Source organism: Lathamus discolor, chromosome 22, assembly GCF_037157495.1.
Source record: "Lathamus discolor isolate bLatDis1 chromosome 22, bLatDis1.hap1, whole genome shotgun sequence".
NCBI lineage: Eukaryota > Metazoa > Chordata > Aves > Psittaciformes > Psittacidae > Lathamus > Lathamus discolor.
In genome coordinates, this window is record NC_088905.1 from 2,720,792 (window position 1) to 2,733,279 (window position 12,488).

The 12,488-nt window shown below is 46.3% G+C and overlaps 1 long non-coding RNA gene across 2 annotated transcripts in view; it reads left to right on the plus strand.

Moving 5' to 3' along the window:
* LOC136003567 (uncharacterized) overlaps window positions 1-12,488 on the plus strand; it is a 106,749-nt gene that overhangs the window by 6,837 nt on the left and 87,424 nt on the right. The window lies entirely within an intron of this gene.

The window sequence follows — 12,488 nt, forward strand, 5'->3', positions numbered from 1 at the left end:
GCAGGGACTCTCCTCTCCAGGCTGGGAGCTGCAGGTTATGCCCTTGGGCACTATTACATCACTGGGGGATAGAAGTGGGGTTCCATCACCTCCCTGCAGCCAGCCAGAGGGGAGCCTGCTGCATCAGCAGCGCTTCTGGTGTACGTGCAGACGATCACGAGGTGACACTATGGAGATTTCAGCGACATTTAAAGTCCCTCACAGGATCTGTGCTGCTCGTTGAGGTGAGGACATGACCCATAACCTGCCCCAGCCCTCCCCTGGCTCGGCTGGTTTCAATCATGGGGCGCTTGGCTGAGTGCTGATAAATAGGCTTGGTGCAGGCAGCTGCTCTGGCCCAAGGGTGAGATGGAGTGGTGTCATTTGCCATGCAGCAGTGCCTGTGGTAGCTTTGCTGGGGCCTCTGCATGTTCCTACACGCCTTTGTTCAGCCTGGTATGTATTTGGGTGATCAGGACAGTGGGGTTATGCTAAGGGAAGACTGTGTGACCTTGCAGGAGCTATTTCACATCTGTGTGCTGCAGCTCAGCCAGCATTAGAGCTGTCTCCTGTGCCTGTGCTGCAGGGGAGGGGGACTGGGGAGTCATTTGTTAAATGTGTGAAGAATTTTCAGGTGACTTGGGGGTCTTTTATAGCTGTGCAAGGTACTGGGTGTTTTTCATGTGTGTGGTGATTAACTGGTAGTATTAAATGCTGAAGCCCACCACTTCCCATATGTGCAAGCGTGTGTGTGTGTGTAGCAAGGCCAGGCAAATGACTAATGCAAACCTGAAGAGAGACAGCAGAGCATATTGTAAAGATCAACCCTATTTCAGCTTATGTTCGACTCGGAAATGCCAGAGATTGTTTCATAGTCTTCTGCAATGTTCATTATAAAAGTCCCCAGATGGCAGATGGCTATTAGCTCACTGTGACCTATATAAATGTCAAACATAAAGCTATTGCCCCAGTGAAAATCTCAAAATAAATAACAACAGGAGGGATGCTGTTCTGCTGCCACCAGGATTTATGGATTATGAATTCATGCTAATTCATCCCAAAGCCAGCGAAAGAGCGACTCGTGTCCTTTTGGAGGAATTCACTTAACACCTGCTTGTGGATGGATTCGAGTCCCCAGTGCCTGACTCTTTGCTCTGTCCCCCTCCAGTCCCAGGCAGCTTCCCTGGAGGGACAGCCAGTGCCTGGGAAGGACATGGGTGGTGATGAGCAGGGGACAATGCTGGTGTCACTCACTACTGGCAGTGGAGACTTGCCTTTGTTTGCCAAAACTGTGTAACAGCAGCTTGAGCAGTGATTTCAGCTGTTATCATTGCCCTTATTGATCACAGTGGCAGGTGTCAATCAGGAGAAGTGTGGTTTCTCCCTAGGTTTTTCCATGTGTGTTTGTAGAAGCCAGCCTGTGCTGGTAAGCACGGTCCCCTGGCTTACACTGGGTTGTTTGGAGGAGAAGGGGCAGAGGAAGGGGGGCTTTGTTTGCTCAGTTGGTCTGTTGCTGTGTTCTCATAAATAATCAGAAGATAAATACCACTACCAGTAACTGCAGTGGCTGCAGCAGAACTTTCCCTGTCCTGTATAGTGTCACCAGAAAAGAGCGGTGGAAAAGATGCGCTTTGTAGAAAGCCCAGAAAATGAGCAATGTTACAATGACGGAGGTGTGTAGCAACAGGTCACACAACCCATAACCTCTTTACTATGCTCAGGGCAGGCTATATTTCTCCTCAAACAGAAGTCGAAGTCTCTCAAACCCCCATGTTGTTGCTGTGCTTCAGAATAACGTGTCTGGAGTTTGCTGCACTTTCATCTAAGCACAGAGTTTGATGTATGCACGCTAACTGCATACTCCAGTGTCATCTGTCTCCACTTCCCTCAAAGTACCCTGTAGACAAGACCTTTGAAAGGACAAGAATCGTGTTGATGGGTTGCATGGAATTTGTCCTAAATGGCCTGTTTAGGATGATGGTTCAGGCAACTGGCAATCACCGTTTAGCATCTTCATTTATATCTACGTTTCTGTGGTATCATACCATCAGATGGTACCAAGGCCATAGTGTTCAGCAGTGAGCAAACACAGAATGAGGCTGTTCTAAAGAAAATACTAAATAGTGGAATTTAAAAGAGTTGCTGCCTTTTTTTCCCCCTCAGAACCAGTCTTCACAGAACAAGTTGTTGCTGCTGTCAGAATGGTTTAGGTTTCAGCAGCACAAATTATGTTTGGGTTTTTTTTTTAATCTATTGCTCAGTGAAGAACATAAATGAGCAGCTCCTCGGAATATTTCATCTCCATAAAAGGCCTTTTGGTAAACAAACAAGTGAATATTTTATTAATGTTTCTGATAAAGACACGAGCGTGCAGTGATAGTGTGCAGGGGGTGAATCAGCTTAGTAGAAAATGAAGGGGGAAGAAGGAATGTGGGTCATTTTAATCCACGTAGGAGCAACCTCCACCGTCTTTCTCTCACAAACAGGAGATTTCGTTTGTGAGCTGTTGCAGTAATAAACCTCCCCCAGAAGCACAGGCCTGCTTGCGTTTCTAGCACGCTGATGGGTATTGACTGAATGCTTGAACCTGAGAATCTCTCTCTCAAAGCAAACCCTGTGTCACCCCTTGAGGTGTGCTGCTGATCCCTGGGGATCTCGGAACTGAAAAATGGGATAATCCTATCTATAGAGAGCACACGTTGTATGCGAGGCAACACTGAGCAGAGTGCTGCGATGTCCTCCAAAAGCCAAGTGAAGACTTGGAGCACAGTATAGTAAATCCAGAGCTCAAATCTCTTATGTAATGACCAGGGCTCTAAAAGTGTGTATTAAGCAGGACATTAAAATGACAATGCTAAGTACTTCATACTGTGTGCAGCTCTGCCCTGTATAAATTAAGAGTAATTGAATCCATCAAAAACCAGCCCTGTACAGTAGTTGTGACCACACTGCACTGTAGTTAACATACGTGTGGCCAAGAGGGATGCTCTGATTTATGGTGTGGGTTAGTCAGGGCTGGAAATAGCTGTTTGCTGTGCTTGTTCTGTGGTACAGGCAGGACAGAGCCCTGCTGAGGGCTCCATGGCCACTGTCACAGGTGGAGGGACACTGGACCTGCAGAGAAAACCATTCTGTTGGTGACAAATGCTGTCATCGACACCTTTCCCCTAGTAAATCCTGGTTGCCTTTGCCTGCTTTAACCTTCCTGTTCCAAGTGGCCACTCCTCAGAGCAGAGGGCTGTTATCTTTGGGTACAAAATGAGATTCCTCATCCTAAATCCATGCCTCTGGCTTCATCTCCATGAACTGGCAATCACAGCCTAGCATAGGAGGAAGTTCCAAAGCAGGCAAAATTTCTTAGATGCATTTTCACTTTGCAGTGGGCTGCATCTTTGCAGTGAAAAGCACCCAGAAAGGACACCCAGGGGTGCGCTTCCCGTTCGAGCCGTTCCCACTGTTCCACAGCCTCACACCAACGGGCTACTGAAACTGCACTTGAAAATGAATTTCCCACAAAGCGTTTGCCAAGAGCTGACAGGTGACAGATTGCTGCATTGCTCGGGTATATATTGTTTGTGCCCTAAAGTGAAATGGAGGTCTTGGAACAGCGGCCTTTTGTTTTTCTTTCCCTTTATGAAGCCTGCAATTCCACTGTGACAGAAACCACAGCCGCTGGCTGCTGCCACGCAAAGGCACCAAAGCTGGGTTGGAGCCACAAGTCCAGAATCAGCATAATTGGGCCCAAGCTAATGAACTGGGCAGGAAGAGCTGATGAGCTCAGGATCCTCACCATGTATCTGTAGTGGTCATGGGGTTGAAGCTGGTACCTCTGACAGCTGCAAAGTGAGGTTAGTTGTACTGAAAGGATGGACAAAGCGATTCTGTTCAGTCCTCTTCTTGTGTCACACTGAACTTTTATATCAGGGGAAAAAGCATAGCGGAAAGGCTAGCAGTGATGAGGACCAAGCTCCTTAGGCTGTGCTTGGGTGGGTTCAACCACAGCAGTGGTCTGCGCTGGTGCTGCTGGGGCTCAGGAGACTCCCCAAGGGATGCAGAGCTGGTAGGAATCATGGCAGAATGAGGCCTCTTGTCATGCCAGGCCCGCAGAGAGAGAAAAAGACAGCTTGGCTGAAAGCAGATCTTTTCTCAGAGGCCCAGCTCCAGCTGCCCATGGAAGCCAAGTAAATCTGTGTGCAAGATGATGGTATTTGAGGAGTTGCCATAGCAAAAGATGAGGGTGTGTGGTTGAAACACCAGCATCCCTTGTTGCGTTGCAGCATGGTAGGGTTGGAGTTAACGTGGCCTAGAAGCAGAAACAAAGAAGGCTTTCCTTTTTCATTCTTTGGCATGCCTGTTTCTTGCCTCTCAGAGTATTTGCATGACCATAAATTCAGAGCTCTGGAGGATATTTTCAGCCAAAGACTACATGTGCAGGATATCATAATGTAAACTGCATATGTTGTGAGAAGTTGTTAAATGGAACCAGCAGATGATAATGTGCCCAGCATTGCTGCTAACATCACTTGATTTCCTCCCACCATAGGTAAAACAAGACCTCTTCCCAATCAATTCTAACTCTCTGACAGGCCTATAAACTAAAGTAGAGAATGGGGTTTGGCTACCAGACCTCCACTGGAGACCCAGGAGCTGGCCCTGTTCCTCAGAGTGGCCCTGTGAACACTGAGGTGCGTGGAAGCCCAAACGTGTTTCACTTGCTGCTTCCCATCTCTGCACTCTGCCTTGCAGACAGTGAGACATGTTAAGAAAGTCTGGCACAGCCTGGTCCATCTGCCACCTCCCCAGTCTCTTTCCCATTGCTTTTCCATTGCAAATAGCTGTTCCCCTTTTGGGTGTGACTTCAGGGGTAATGGAAGCTGCAGTGTTTCCTCATTGCTTGAGGATGTGCAGCTGTGAAAGCCACGAGGTGAACACAGCAAACCTGTTTTGAGGAGTTCTCTTAATCAGCTTCCACCAGAAACAGGCTGAAGTGAACAGGAAACTGTTCTCTCCCTGCCAAAATGTGGGGATGTGGTTACAGATCAAGAGAATAACCTGGGTGCTGCTTATGCACTGAAATCCTGGGGGAGATGAACACACTGAAGTTGAAGGAAAAGGGCTAATTTTTAATATATTGACAATTTAAAATGCATCGTGCTGTTAGCATTATCAGGTCCTGGTTTGGTTTGTTTGAAGCCTAATGTTGTACATCAAGTAGGCAAAGACTGCTGGAAGATCTCCTTAGGAAGCAACCTTGGAATATTGTATATATTGTGTTGTAGAGGGGGCAAAGGGCTCCTGTGGAGAGGGAAAACCATCTTCAGGGTTTCTTCCTTCTGCCAGCTCTGACACTGAATCTCAACCTGCAAAGTCAGACTTTCTGATAGCCCTTAGCACAGATATCAGTGTTGGGGTCAGTGCCAATGAAATCCAGTCTGGACAGTGATTTCAGTTTGGGTTTTGACACGTGAATCTAAGGGAGGATGTTTTCCTGTCAACGATGTTACTGTGTGTGGGGAATAACCCTAAACAGTAATCAAGTGAGCACTGAAGGAATGCTGAACCACACGCTTTGGGGTTTGCATTTGTTCAAGCGATCAGGAAGAGATGTGGCTTGCGTGGGTCTCCTGTTTGTGGAGTTCCTTTTGTTTCCTGGACATGCTGCTATGAAATTTCTTCAGTTCTTTTGCCGGGGAGTGTTTGATGCAGGACACTGTCAAAGCAGGGTATAAGGCCAGATGATGCACATGGTCCACCCTGGGAGCCGCTTCCCGTCTCCCATTTAGAAAGGAGCTGATTTCAAAAGTGCAAAATGCATTTGAGTTTGGAAGCTCAGCCACCGGGGATCTCTTCACCCGGGATTTATTTGCCAAATCTCTTGTCAAATTGAGAATTCCAGGGTATTGCAGGCACCTCAGGCAGCACAGGCCGAAGGGAAAAGCTCCTCTTGAGGTGTCTGAGATGTCACTAAGTGCTGCTGAGAAAAGGCAGACCCCTGGACTCCAGACTAGCATAGTAAAGCAGACGTAGGATTTGCCTTTCCCTGTAGTTTCCGTGTGCGTTCATTTTGCCTTGATGTTAATTTAGTTTCATTTCCTTTGCCATGCCTGACTTTAAAAGCTAATCTGTGCTCTTATTATTTTGTTATCGTTTGTCACAAAAGCCTCTGAATTACTCTTTAATTGAGTCAAACGCGGGCTGGGGAGCTCCAGGAATTTCCAGTCCCAATCATGGCAAGACAATTGGATCAAATCCCCGCTGTGAGGAACGCTCTCATTGCTCTCTGCGGCTGCCGTTGTGAGTTCAGAGTCCAGCCAAGGCAATAAAGCAACAGCACGTTGTCCACTGGGGCCCCAAACCCCATTTTGCAGGTTGCAGGGGCACAAAACGCTCAAGCCCCTTCTGCAAGTGCTTGAATAGGATTACCTGGCACTTCCCACAAGGTGGTGTAAGCCCTGTAGGGGATCCAGACCCAAGCTTGTTCTTATGCACTTGGGTTGGGCAGTACTGAGGCTGTTCCAAGAGCTCTTTACCCCAAGGTCTTACTGCATTTGGGGTTGGGTGTTGGTAGTGTTGGGAGGAGCTGCAGAGGTGTTTGAGGGGGTCTGCTCTCCTCTGTGCTCATCTGGGGTTTCCTTGGAAGGAGCACAGAAAGCTTCATGCTCTGGGTTAGGGAAGAATGGGCCCCTAGCCTTTGAGGAGTACTCTGCATTGTAGAAGAGTCCTCAGCATCACTAGAGGTGATAGACTCTGCTCTGAATGTGGTATCCAAAGTACTGTGTTAGCTCAGCACCTGAGGCCTCCATTAAATAGCTGGGATGGATCCTTAAGTTTCAGATCTGCTGCAGAGTTTGGATGCTCTTGGATGCAGGACTGCAGGCATGAAGAACCCAGTTCTGGAGTTGTCGGGGGGGGCACCTTGTAATTCATAGAAATGTCTTTATAAGCCTGTGAAGCTGACCAAAGAAAGTGAGAAACAGTAACTCCAAACCAACACTGTTGGTATTCATGGTATGCTAGGTAGTAGCACCTTTTGCAGGAAGGTGTAAAAACATGGGAGAAGAGTTATCCTGATAAAGAGAGGATTAGTTAAGAGGATTTTGTCTTAAGTCCTGAACATTTTCCCTCGGGGGCAGGTGTCAAACAGCCCGATGAGTTGTGAGCATCCTCTGTCCTCCTGAAAGCAAATTCTACCCTGATAAACACTGCAAGGAAGAACTCTTGGAAATGCAGCCTGACTTAGATCCTGTCCTTTCCCAAGGGAAGTGAGTGCCTGTTTCTTAGACAACGAGGGTAAGAAATCCTCCTGCTTGCTTCTGTCTTACTGGAGTGGGCCCTTTTCATTCCACACTGCCAGTTCCCTATGATTGAAATTTGAAAGCATGTAGCTGTTAATCTGGGAATGATTAAAGAGCCTCATTTCTTGGAAGAGTCAGTACTCATCATCTGCCGTGCTGAATGAGCCTCTAACATCCCCTGATCCCATTATATTGTGATTAATTGTGCCAGTTTAAGTCAATAATTCATTTGTTAAAAATAGGCCTGCAAAGTATCATTTGTCTCAGGGGAGATATGAGAATAAAAAAAAAATTCATTTGATACTTCTCATTAAATTAGTGTTGGGAGTTCTATTGAAGGGTTCTGTTCATGAAACATTTATTGCAGGCTTATTTGATAAGAAGTTGTATTTGTCTAAAATTATGTCTGCTAACAGATGTAACGGCCTGCATTTTCCCCTTGTTAATGAAAGTATAAAGAGCCTAAATAAGTGCTTGACTGGGGAGAGAAGTCTGGGATGACAACAAGGGAGATTTCTGAACATGTGTTTTACCAAACAGGCAGAAATAATGTCCTCATCTTTCACTGCGAAGTGGGGTCCTCTTCTCCCCACTCACTCTTCAGCGTGACAGTGTGGTAATGGGAGGTTACGTGCCTGCAGTGAAAGATGGATGTGCCCCAAAGTCTCATACGTGTAAATGGTTATAAATGTTGCATTCATATTCATCGAGCCATTAAAAATGTTTCAGCTGTAAACGGTTCTAAAAGGAATATATAGGGAATAGTAGCTAGTCTGCTAATGATAATGGCCATAACTGACAAAGACACATGCTTAATATCTTCATCTCTCCAGTCAGATGTACTCTGTATCCCAGTTATATTCCTGAGATGTGTGGAAGGACATACAGATTACCAAAGCTGCACAGAACACCCCTTCAGGAGGCGGCCAAGGTGGCTAATGGGGTGTGCAGCCTGATTGCAAGGTCACTGATTTCAATCCAGGCCAGGTCGCTGAGGGCCAGAATCCCTTTAGTAGCTAATGGATGTTCAGTGGCCTGCACCACTGAAGCTCAAAGGTGGTTTCAATTGCTCTGACCTACCCCTGTCGTCTTTACTAGAACATAAACTGAGTAGTGCAGGGCTCTCCCTTGGTGCAGGAGGAGGAATGGGTTATGCTTCATCCTTTCAAGATGTGCAGCAAATCCCAGCCTGACATGATGGCTGAGGTCCAGGCAGTAAAGTTTGCTGTTTCTTGGTATTGGTTGGATAACCAGGGATTTCACAATTACTAAGCTCCAACCACAAGTTCTCGTTAATCATCACCTAGTAGAGCTCTGGAGGCTTCTACTGGGAAGGGTCCCTGGGGCACATCCCCATGGATGGCTGATTCATGCGTGCCCTGTGTCACCCTGCAAAGCTCACAGTTGTCCCAGTTGTCCCTGTTCCTCCTTCTGGGGCTCAACTACATCATGGTTCTGGGCAGCCTCATCTAGTTGAAGATGTCCCTGCTTATTGCAGGGGGGTTGGACCTGGATGACCTTTGAAGGTCCCTTCCAACCCAAACTGATGTGTGATTCTATGAAGAGTGTGATGCAAAGCAGAGCCCTTTCTGGTTTATGGTAAGAAGTCCTCGAGAGCTGCAGATGGCTTCTGCACAAGATGCAGTGCAGCATGCTGTGTTTGAAATGCTTTCAGTGATTCTGTGAGGCTGGATGAACTCAGCCCATAATTCATTTCAAGTTAGGAAATGAAGGATGGGGAGTGTGTGCTAGGGAAGGAGGCACTGGAGACGTCAAGGAAGCACTGCACCATTCAAGGAAATGTGCATGTTAAACTAAGGCTGGGTTTAGAAACCCAGTGAAGGCCCATGCCAGCGTCTGTTCCAACATTTATACCGACAAAAAAAACCTCCACAGACCACAAGTCTCTCTTCAAAACCGGGGTCTGTGTTTCTCACTTGTGTCTTTGAGGTATTTTGTAGCTCTTGCATCACATTACCTGGTGATCTGCCCATCAGCCGTGCCGCACAGCGCACAATCCTTCCATTGTCTGAAAGCTGCCTTGTTTGACAGCAAGTTCTATTAATGTGATGTGCTGGGCCAAAAATGTGTCACTGCTGAGGAAGGGTGAGCGAAAAGCGCCTTTGATGTCTGAGTGACAAGTTTCATATGTCTGTGTGGGGTAGAGAGAATCCGAGCAGCAGTCAGCAGGGAGGGGGAAAGAGGGACAGGAATAGTCCAGCAGCTGTAGGTGCACGCTCTGCTGCATTGCTCTGGTCTGCGGCCACTGCTTGGTGTTCTGTGTCAGCAGGATAGCAGCATTGCCCTATTTTTAACACGATTATGGGTTTACAACCTCAGCCTTTTAATGCACTCAACGCTACTTCTGATGGTGTCCATAGAGAAACAGGATGGATCTTGTTTATACTCAGCATAGCTCAGCTCAATTAAGTCAATGAAGCTAAATCAAGGACAATTTCTGTTCGATGGAGCTGGGAGTAAGTCTCTGTAAACTCAGTGCAGGTTGTATCTGTCTCTGACAGATGGCTCAAGGAAGGTAGGGGGGTGCTGTCATTTTCTCACACTTTGGCAGCATTTTGTGTAGCTTCTCCTGTCAATAAAATCTCATTTGAATTGACCTGAATTGACAGATATCTATTGACTTGAACAGGAGATGGATCCAGTCAATAAGCTCTCATGCCTCAGGGCTTAAGCCAGTCACGAACTCAGGGTGTGTTAGAAGGAAATATCCCTGATGTGTTGATTATTCCATAAAGTTGTCCACTAGGAGGATTTATGGACACTTGGTTGCTCACAAATACAACATACGGGACTGTAGGGACCATTAACCTGTTCTAGTCCAACAGTCCTGAGGTTCTGCAGCTCTGAATCTCTTCACAAGGAGTACAAAGATTGTTTGTGGTTTTTAAAAGCATGGGAAGAAGAATTTTGTGCTTGAATCTTAACCTGGGTAGCAGAACCTGAGATGTGCTTTCCCCGTTTCCCCTCTCCTGCTTATATAATCCTTTATCTAGCTTTGCAGCCAGCGCTCTTGCAGTGCTTCTGAAGGGTTTTGTTCTGGAAATGCAAGCTTTGGCTTCGTTCTAATGACTCAGCTGCTCGTGCTGTGCCTGTATCTTCAGCAGCTGGGACTTTGTCCCTTAGTTCTAAGGGTAGGACATTGCTGCAGTGGTTTACGCAGTTCGTTCTCGTTGGTTTAAGCAAGGATGCATTCAGTAGAAACAAGAGCAATGCTAATGCAGCACTTTCATCTTCTTGGCCTTAACTTCCTAATTTGGCTAATGAATGCCAATCACAATCCTATAATGTGAATAAGTATTTCTGTAGCTGAGGAGTGACCCTGGCACAGAAAGATTTGATCCCTTTCCAGAAGCAACACTCCAAGCTCCAGTTCAAGGCCAGAAATCCTTTGCTCTCATCTTTCCCAGCTTTAAGAACAAAGCATGACTAAGGGGTTTATCATGGCAGAAAGACACTTTGTGAGTTAACTCTTTGTGTTAACTTGGTCATTAACTAGATAGAACTAAAAATCCAAAGAACCCCTAAGAAGAGTTTCTGGTTTACAGATTAACCTGTTCACAGGGCAAACAAGATGCTCTCCATGCTTAACTAGCAGTGAATTGAGGACTAGGGAGAATCTTGCCATGACTGTGTATCCTACCTGCTTTGAAATCCAGTCCTGTGGCATATGAGATGGGGAAAAAAACCTCCTTGCCTTGGTTTTACTGTTATTTTCTGATTCCAAGCTCAAATAGAAGAGGGAAAGGTCACAGTTCTCATTCATCAGCAGTTTATATAGAAGTGTTTGGTTTTTCATTCAGTAACAGGAAGGTGTGCCCCAGCTGGGCCAGGAATAGAACAGCTGAATGGCTCCACTAACACCCAGCAAACCCAGACTAACCCTGTGCTGGCTTTGCTCTTGGCACTGTAGTTGTCCCACTTGGAAAACTTCTGCTGGTTGCGTTAAGAGGTAAGCTTTGTGACTTACCTGGTATTTCTCACCCTCAGGTTAGGAGGAGCAAACTGCTTGGTTTCAACAGGTAGTTTCTGCAAAATACACTTGAAGCTGTCAAGGAGCACAAACCTTTGTGCTGTGTTTGCTCTCTGGAAGCTGTTGTTGAGTCCTGCACTGGCCCCTCAGGGCTTGAGAATTCACTTGCATGGGGAGAAGTGGTGAGAAGAAAGGAGAAGCTTCAGGCAGGAGGTGGGGATCAAAGTTAGGCCTGAAACATCCCCAGGATCTGAGATACGGAAACTTCCACGTTGAACTGCTGGAAGGCGCATTGGAACCAGAGCTAGAGGGGCACAAGTCAGAGGTGTTGGTCTTCAAAAGAACACGCTGAGCTTTGAAGGAGGCCTTTGGTGCCAAGGGAGGTCTGTCAGCCTGGTCAGCAACCCCTTTAGTGAGACCTCAGGAAGCTGGGTTTGATGACATTTTGTGGCTGCTCGTGTGTGAGAAGCAGGGTAACCTCACTCGTTCCCCACAGCCATCAGCAAGGAGCAACTGTTACTTGCAGCCCGGGGTTGGATTTGAGCTGAGATGCTGGAGGTCAGAAGCTGTCACTGCTATTCCTTTAAGTCATCCTCTGTCCCTCTGTTCCCAGCCGTGGCAAGGCTGCCTGTCAGCAGGGAGCATAAAACAGATTGTGACACAGGGCAGTGATTTTTTTTAACAATCCTATTATGAAAGACAGAGTGCTCCCATTTCCTTTGCAGCTTTTATCAAGACTTAAATTGCTGCCAAGGGAAAGGAGGGGAAAAAAGAAAAAACCTCACTGCTTTTATTTTATTTTTAATTCTTTTTTTTTTTTTTTTTTTAGAAAAGATTTTGCTTAGTTCCTAAATTCCTTCCTAAGTCTCCTCCAAGCAGAGATCCAGCAGTATCCCTATTAAATTATATAGAGCGAGTCCAGTCCTTGGCTGTCAGCGGGACCCATCAGTCCTAATTTATCGCCCCAGGAAACACAGTACAATTATGGTAATAAATAATAATAGGATTCAGTACATGACAACATGAATGATGGAGCCTCTCAGAACTCATTTACATTGCTTTGTGTTGCAATCACCCTGCTTCTAATGTAATGCCAAGCAAATGAGCCTTTTTGAATATTGTGCAATCTATTGCAAGTCAACTGGCACAAAACTCACTCAATAAATCATGTTCAAACACATGCCTCTAATGACAGGTAAATCAACAATGAAGTAATTGCATTT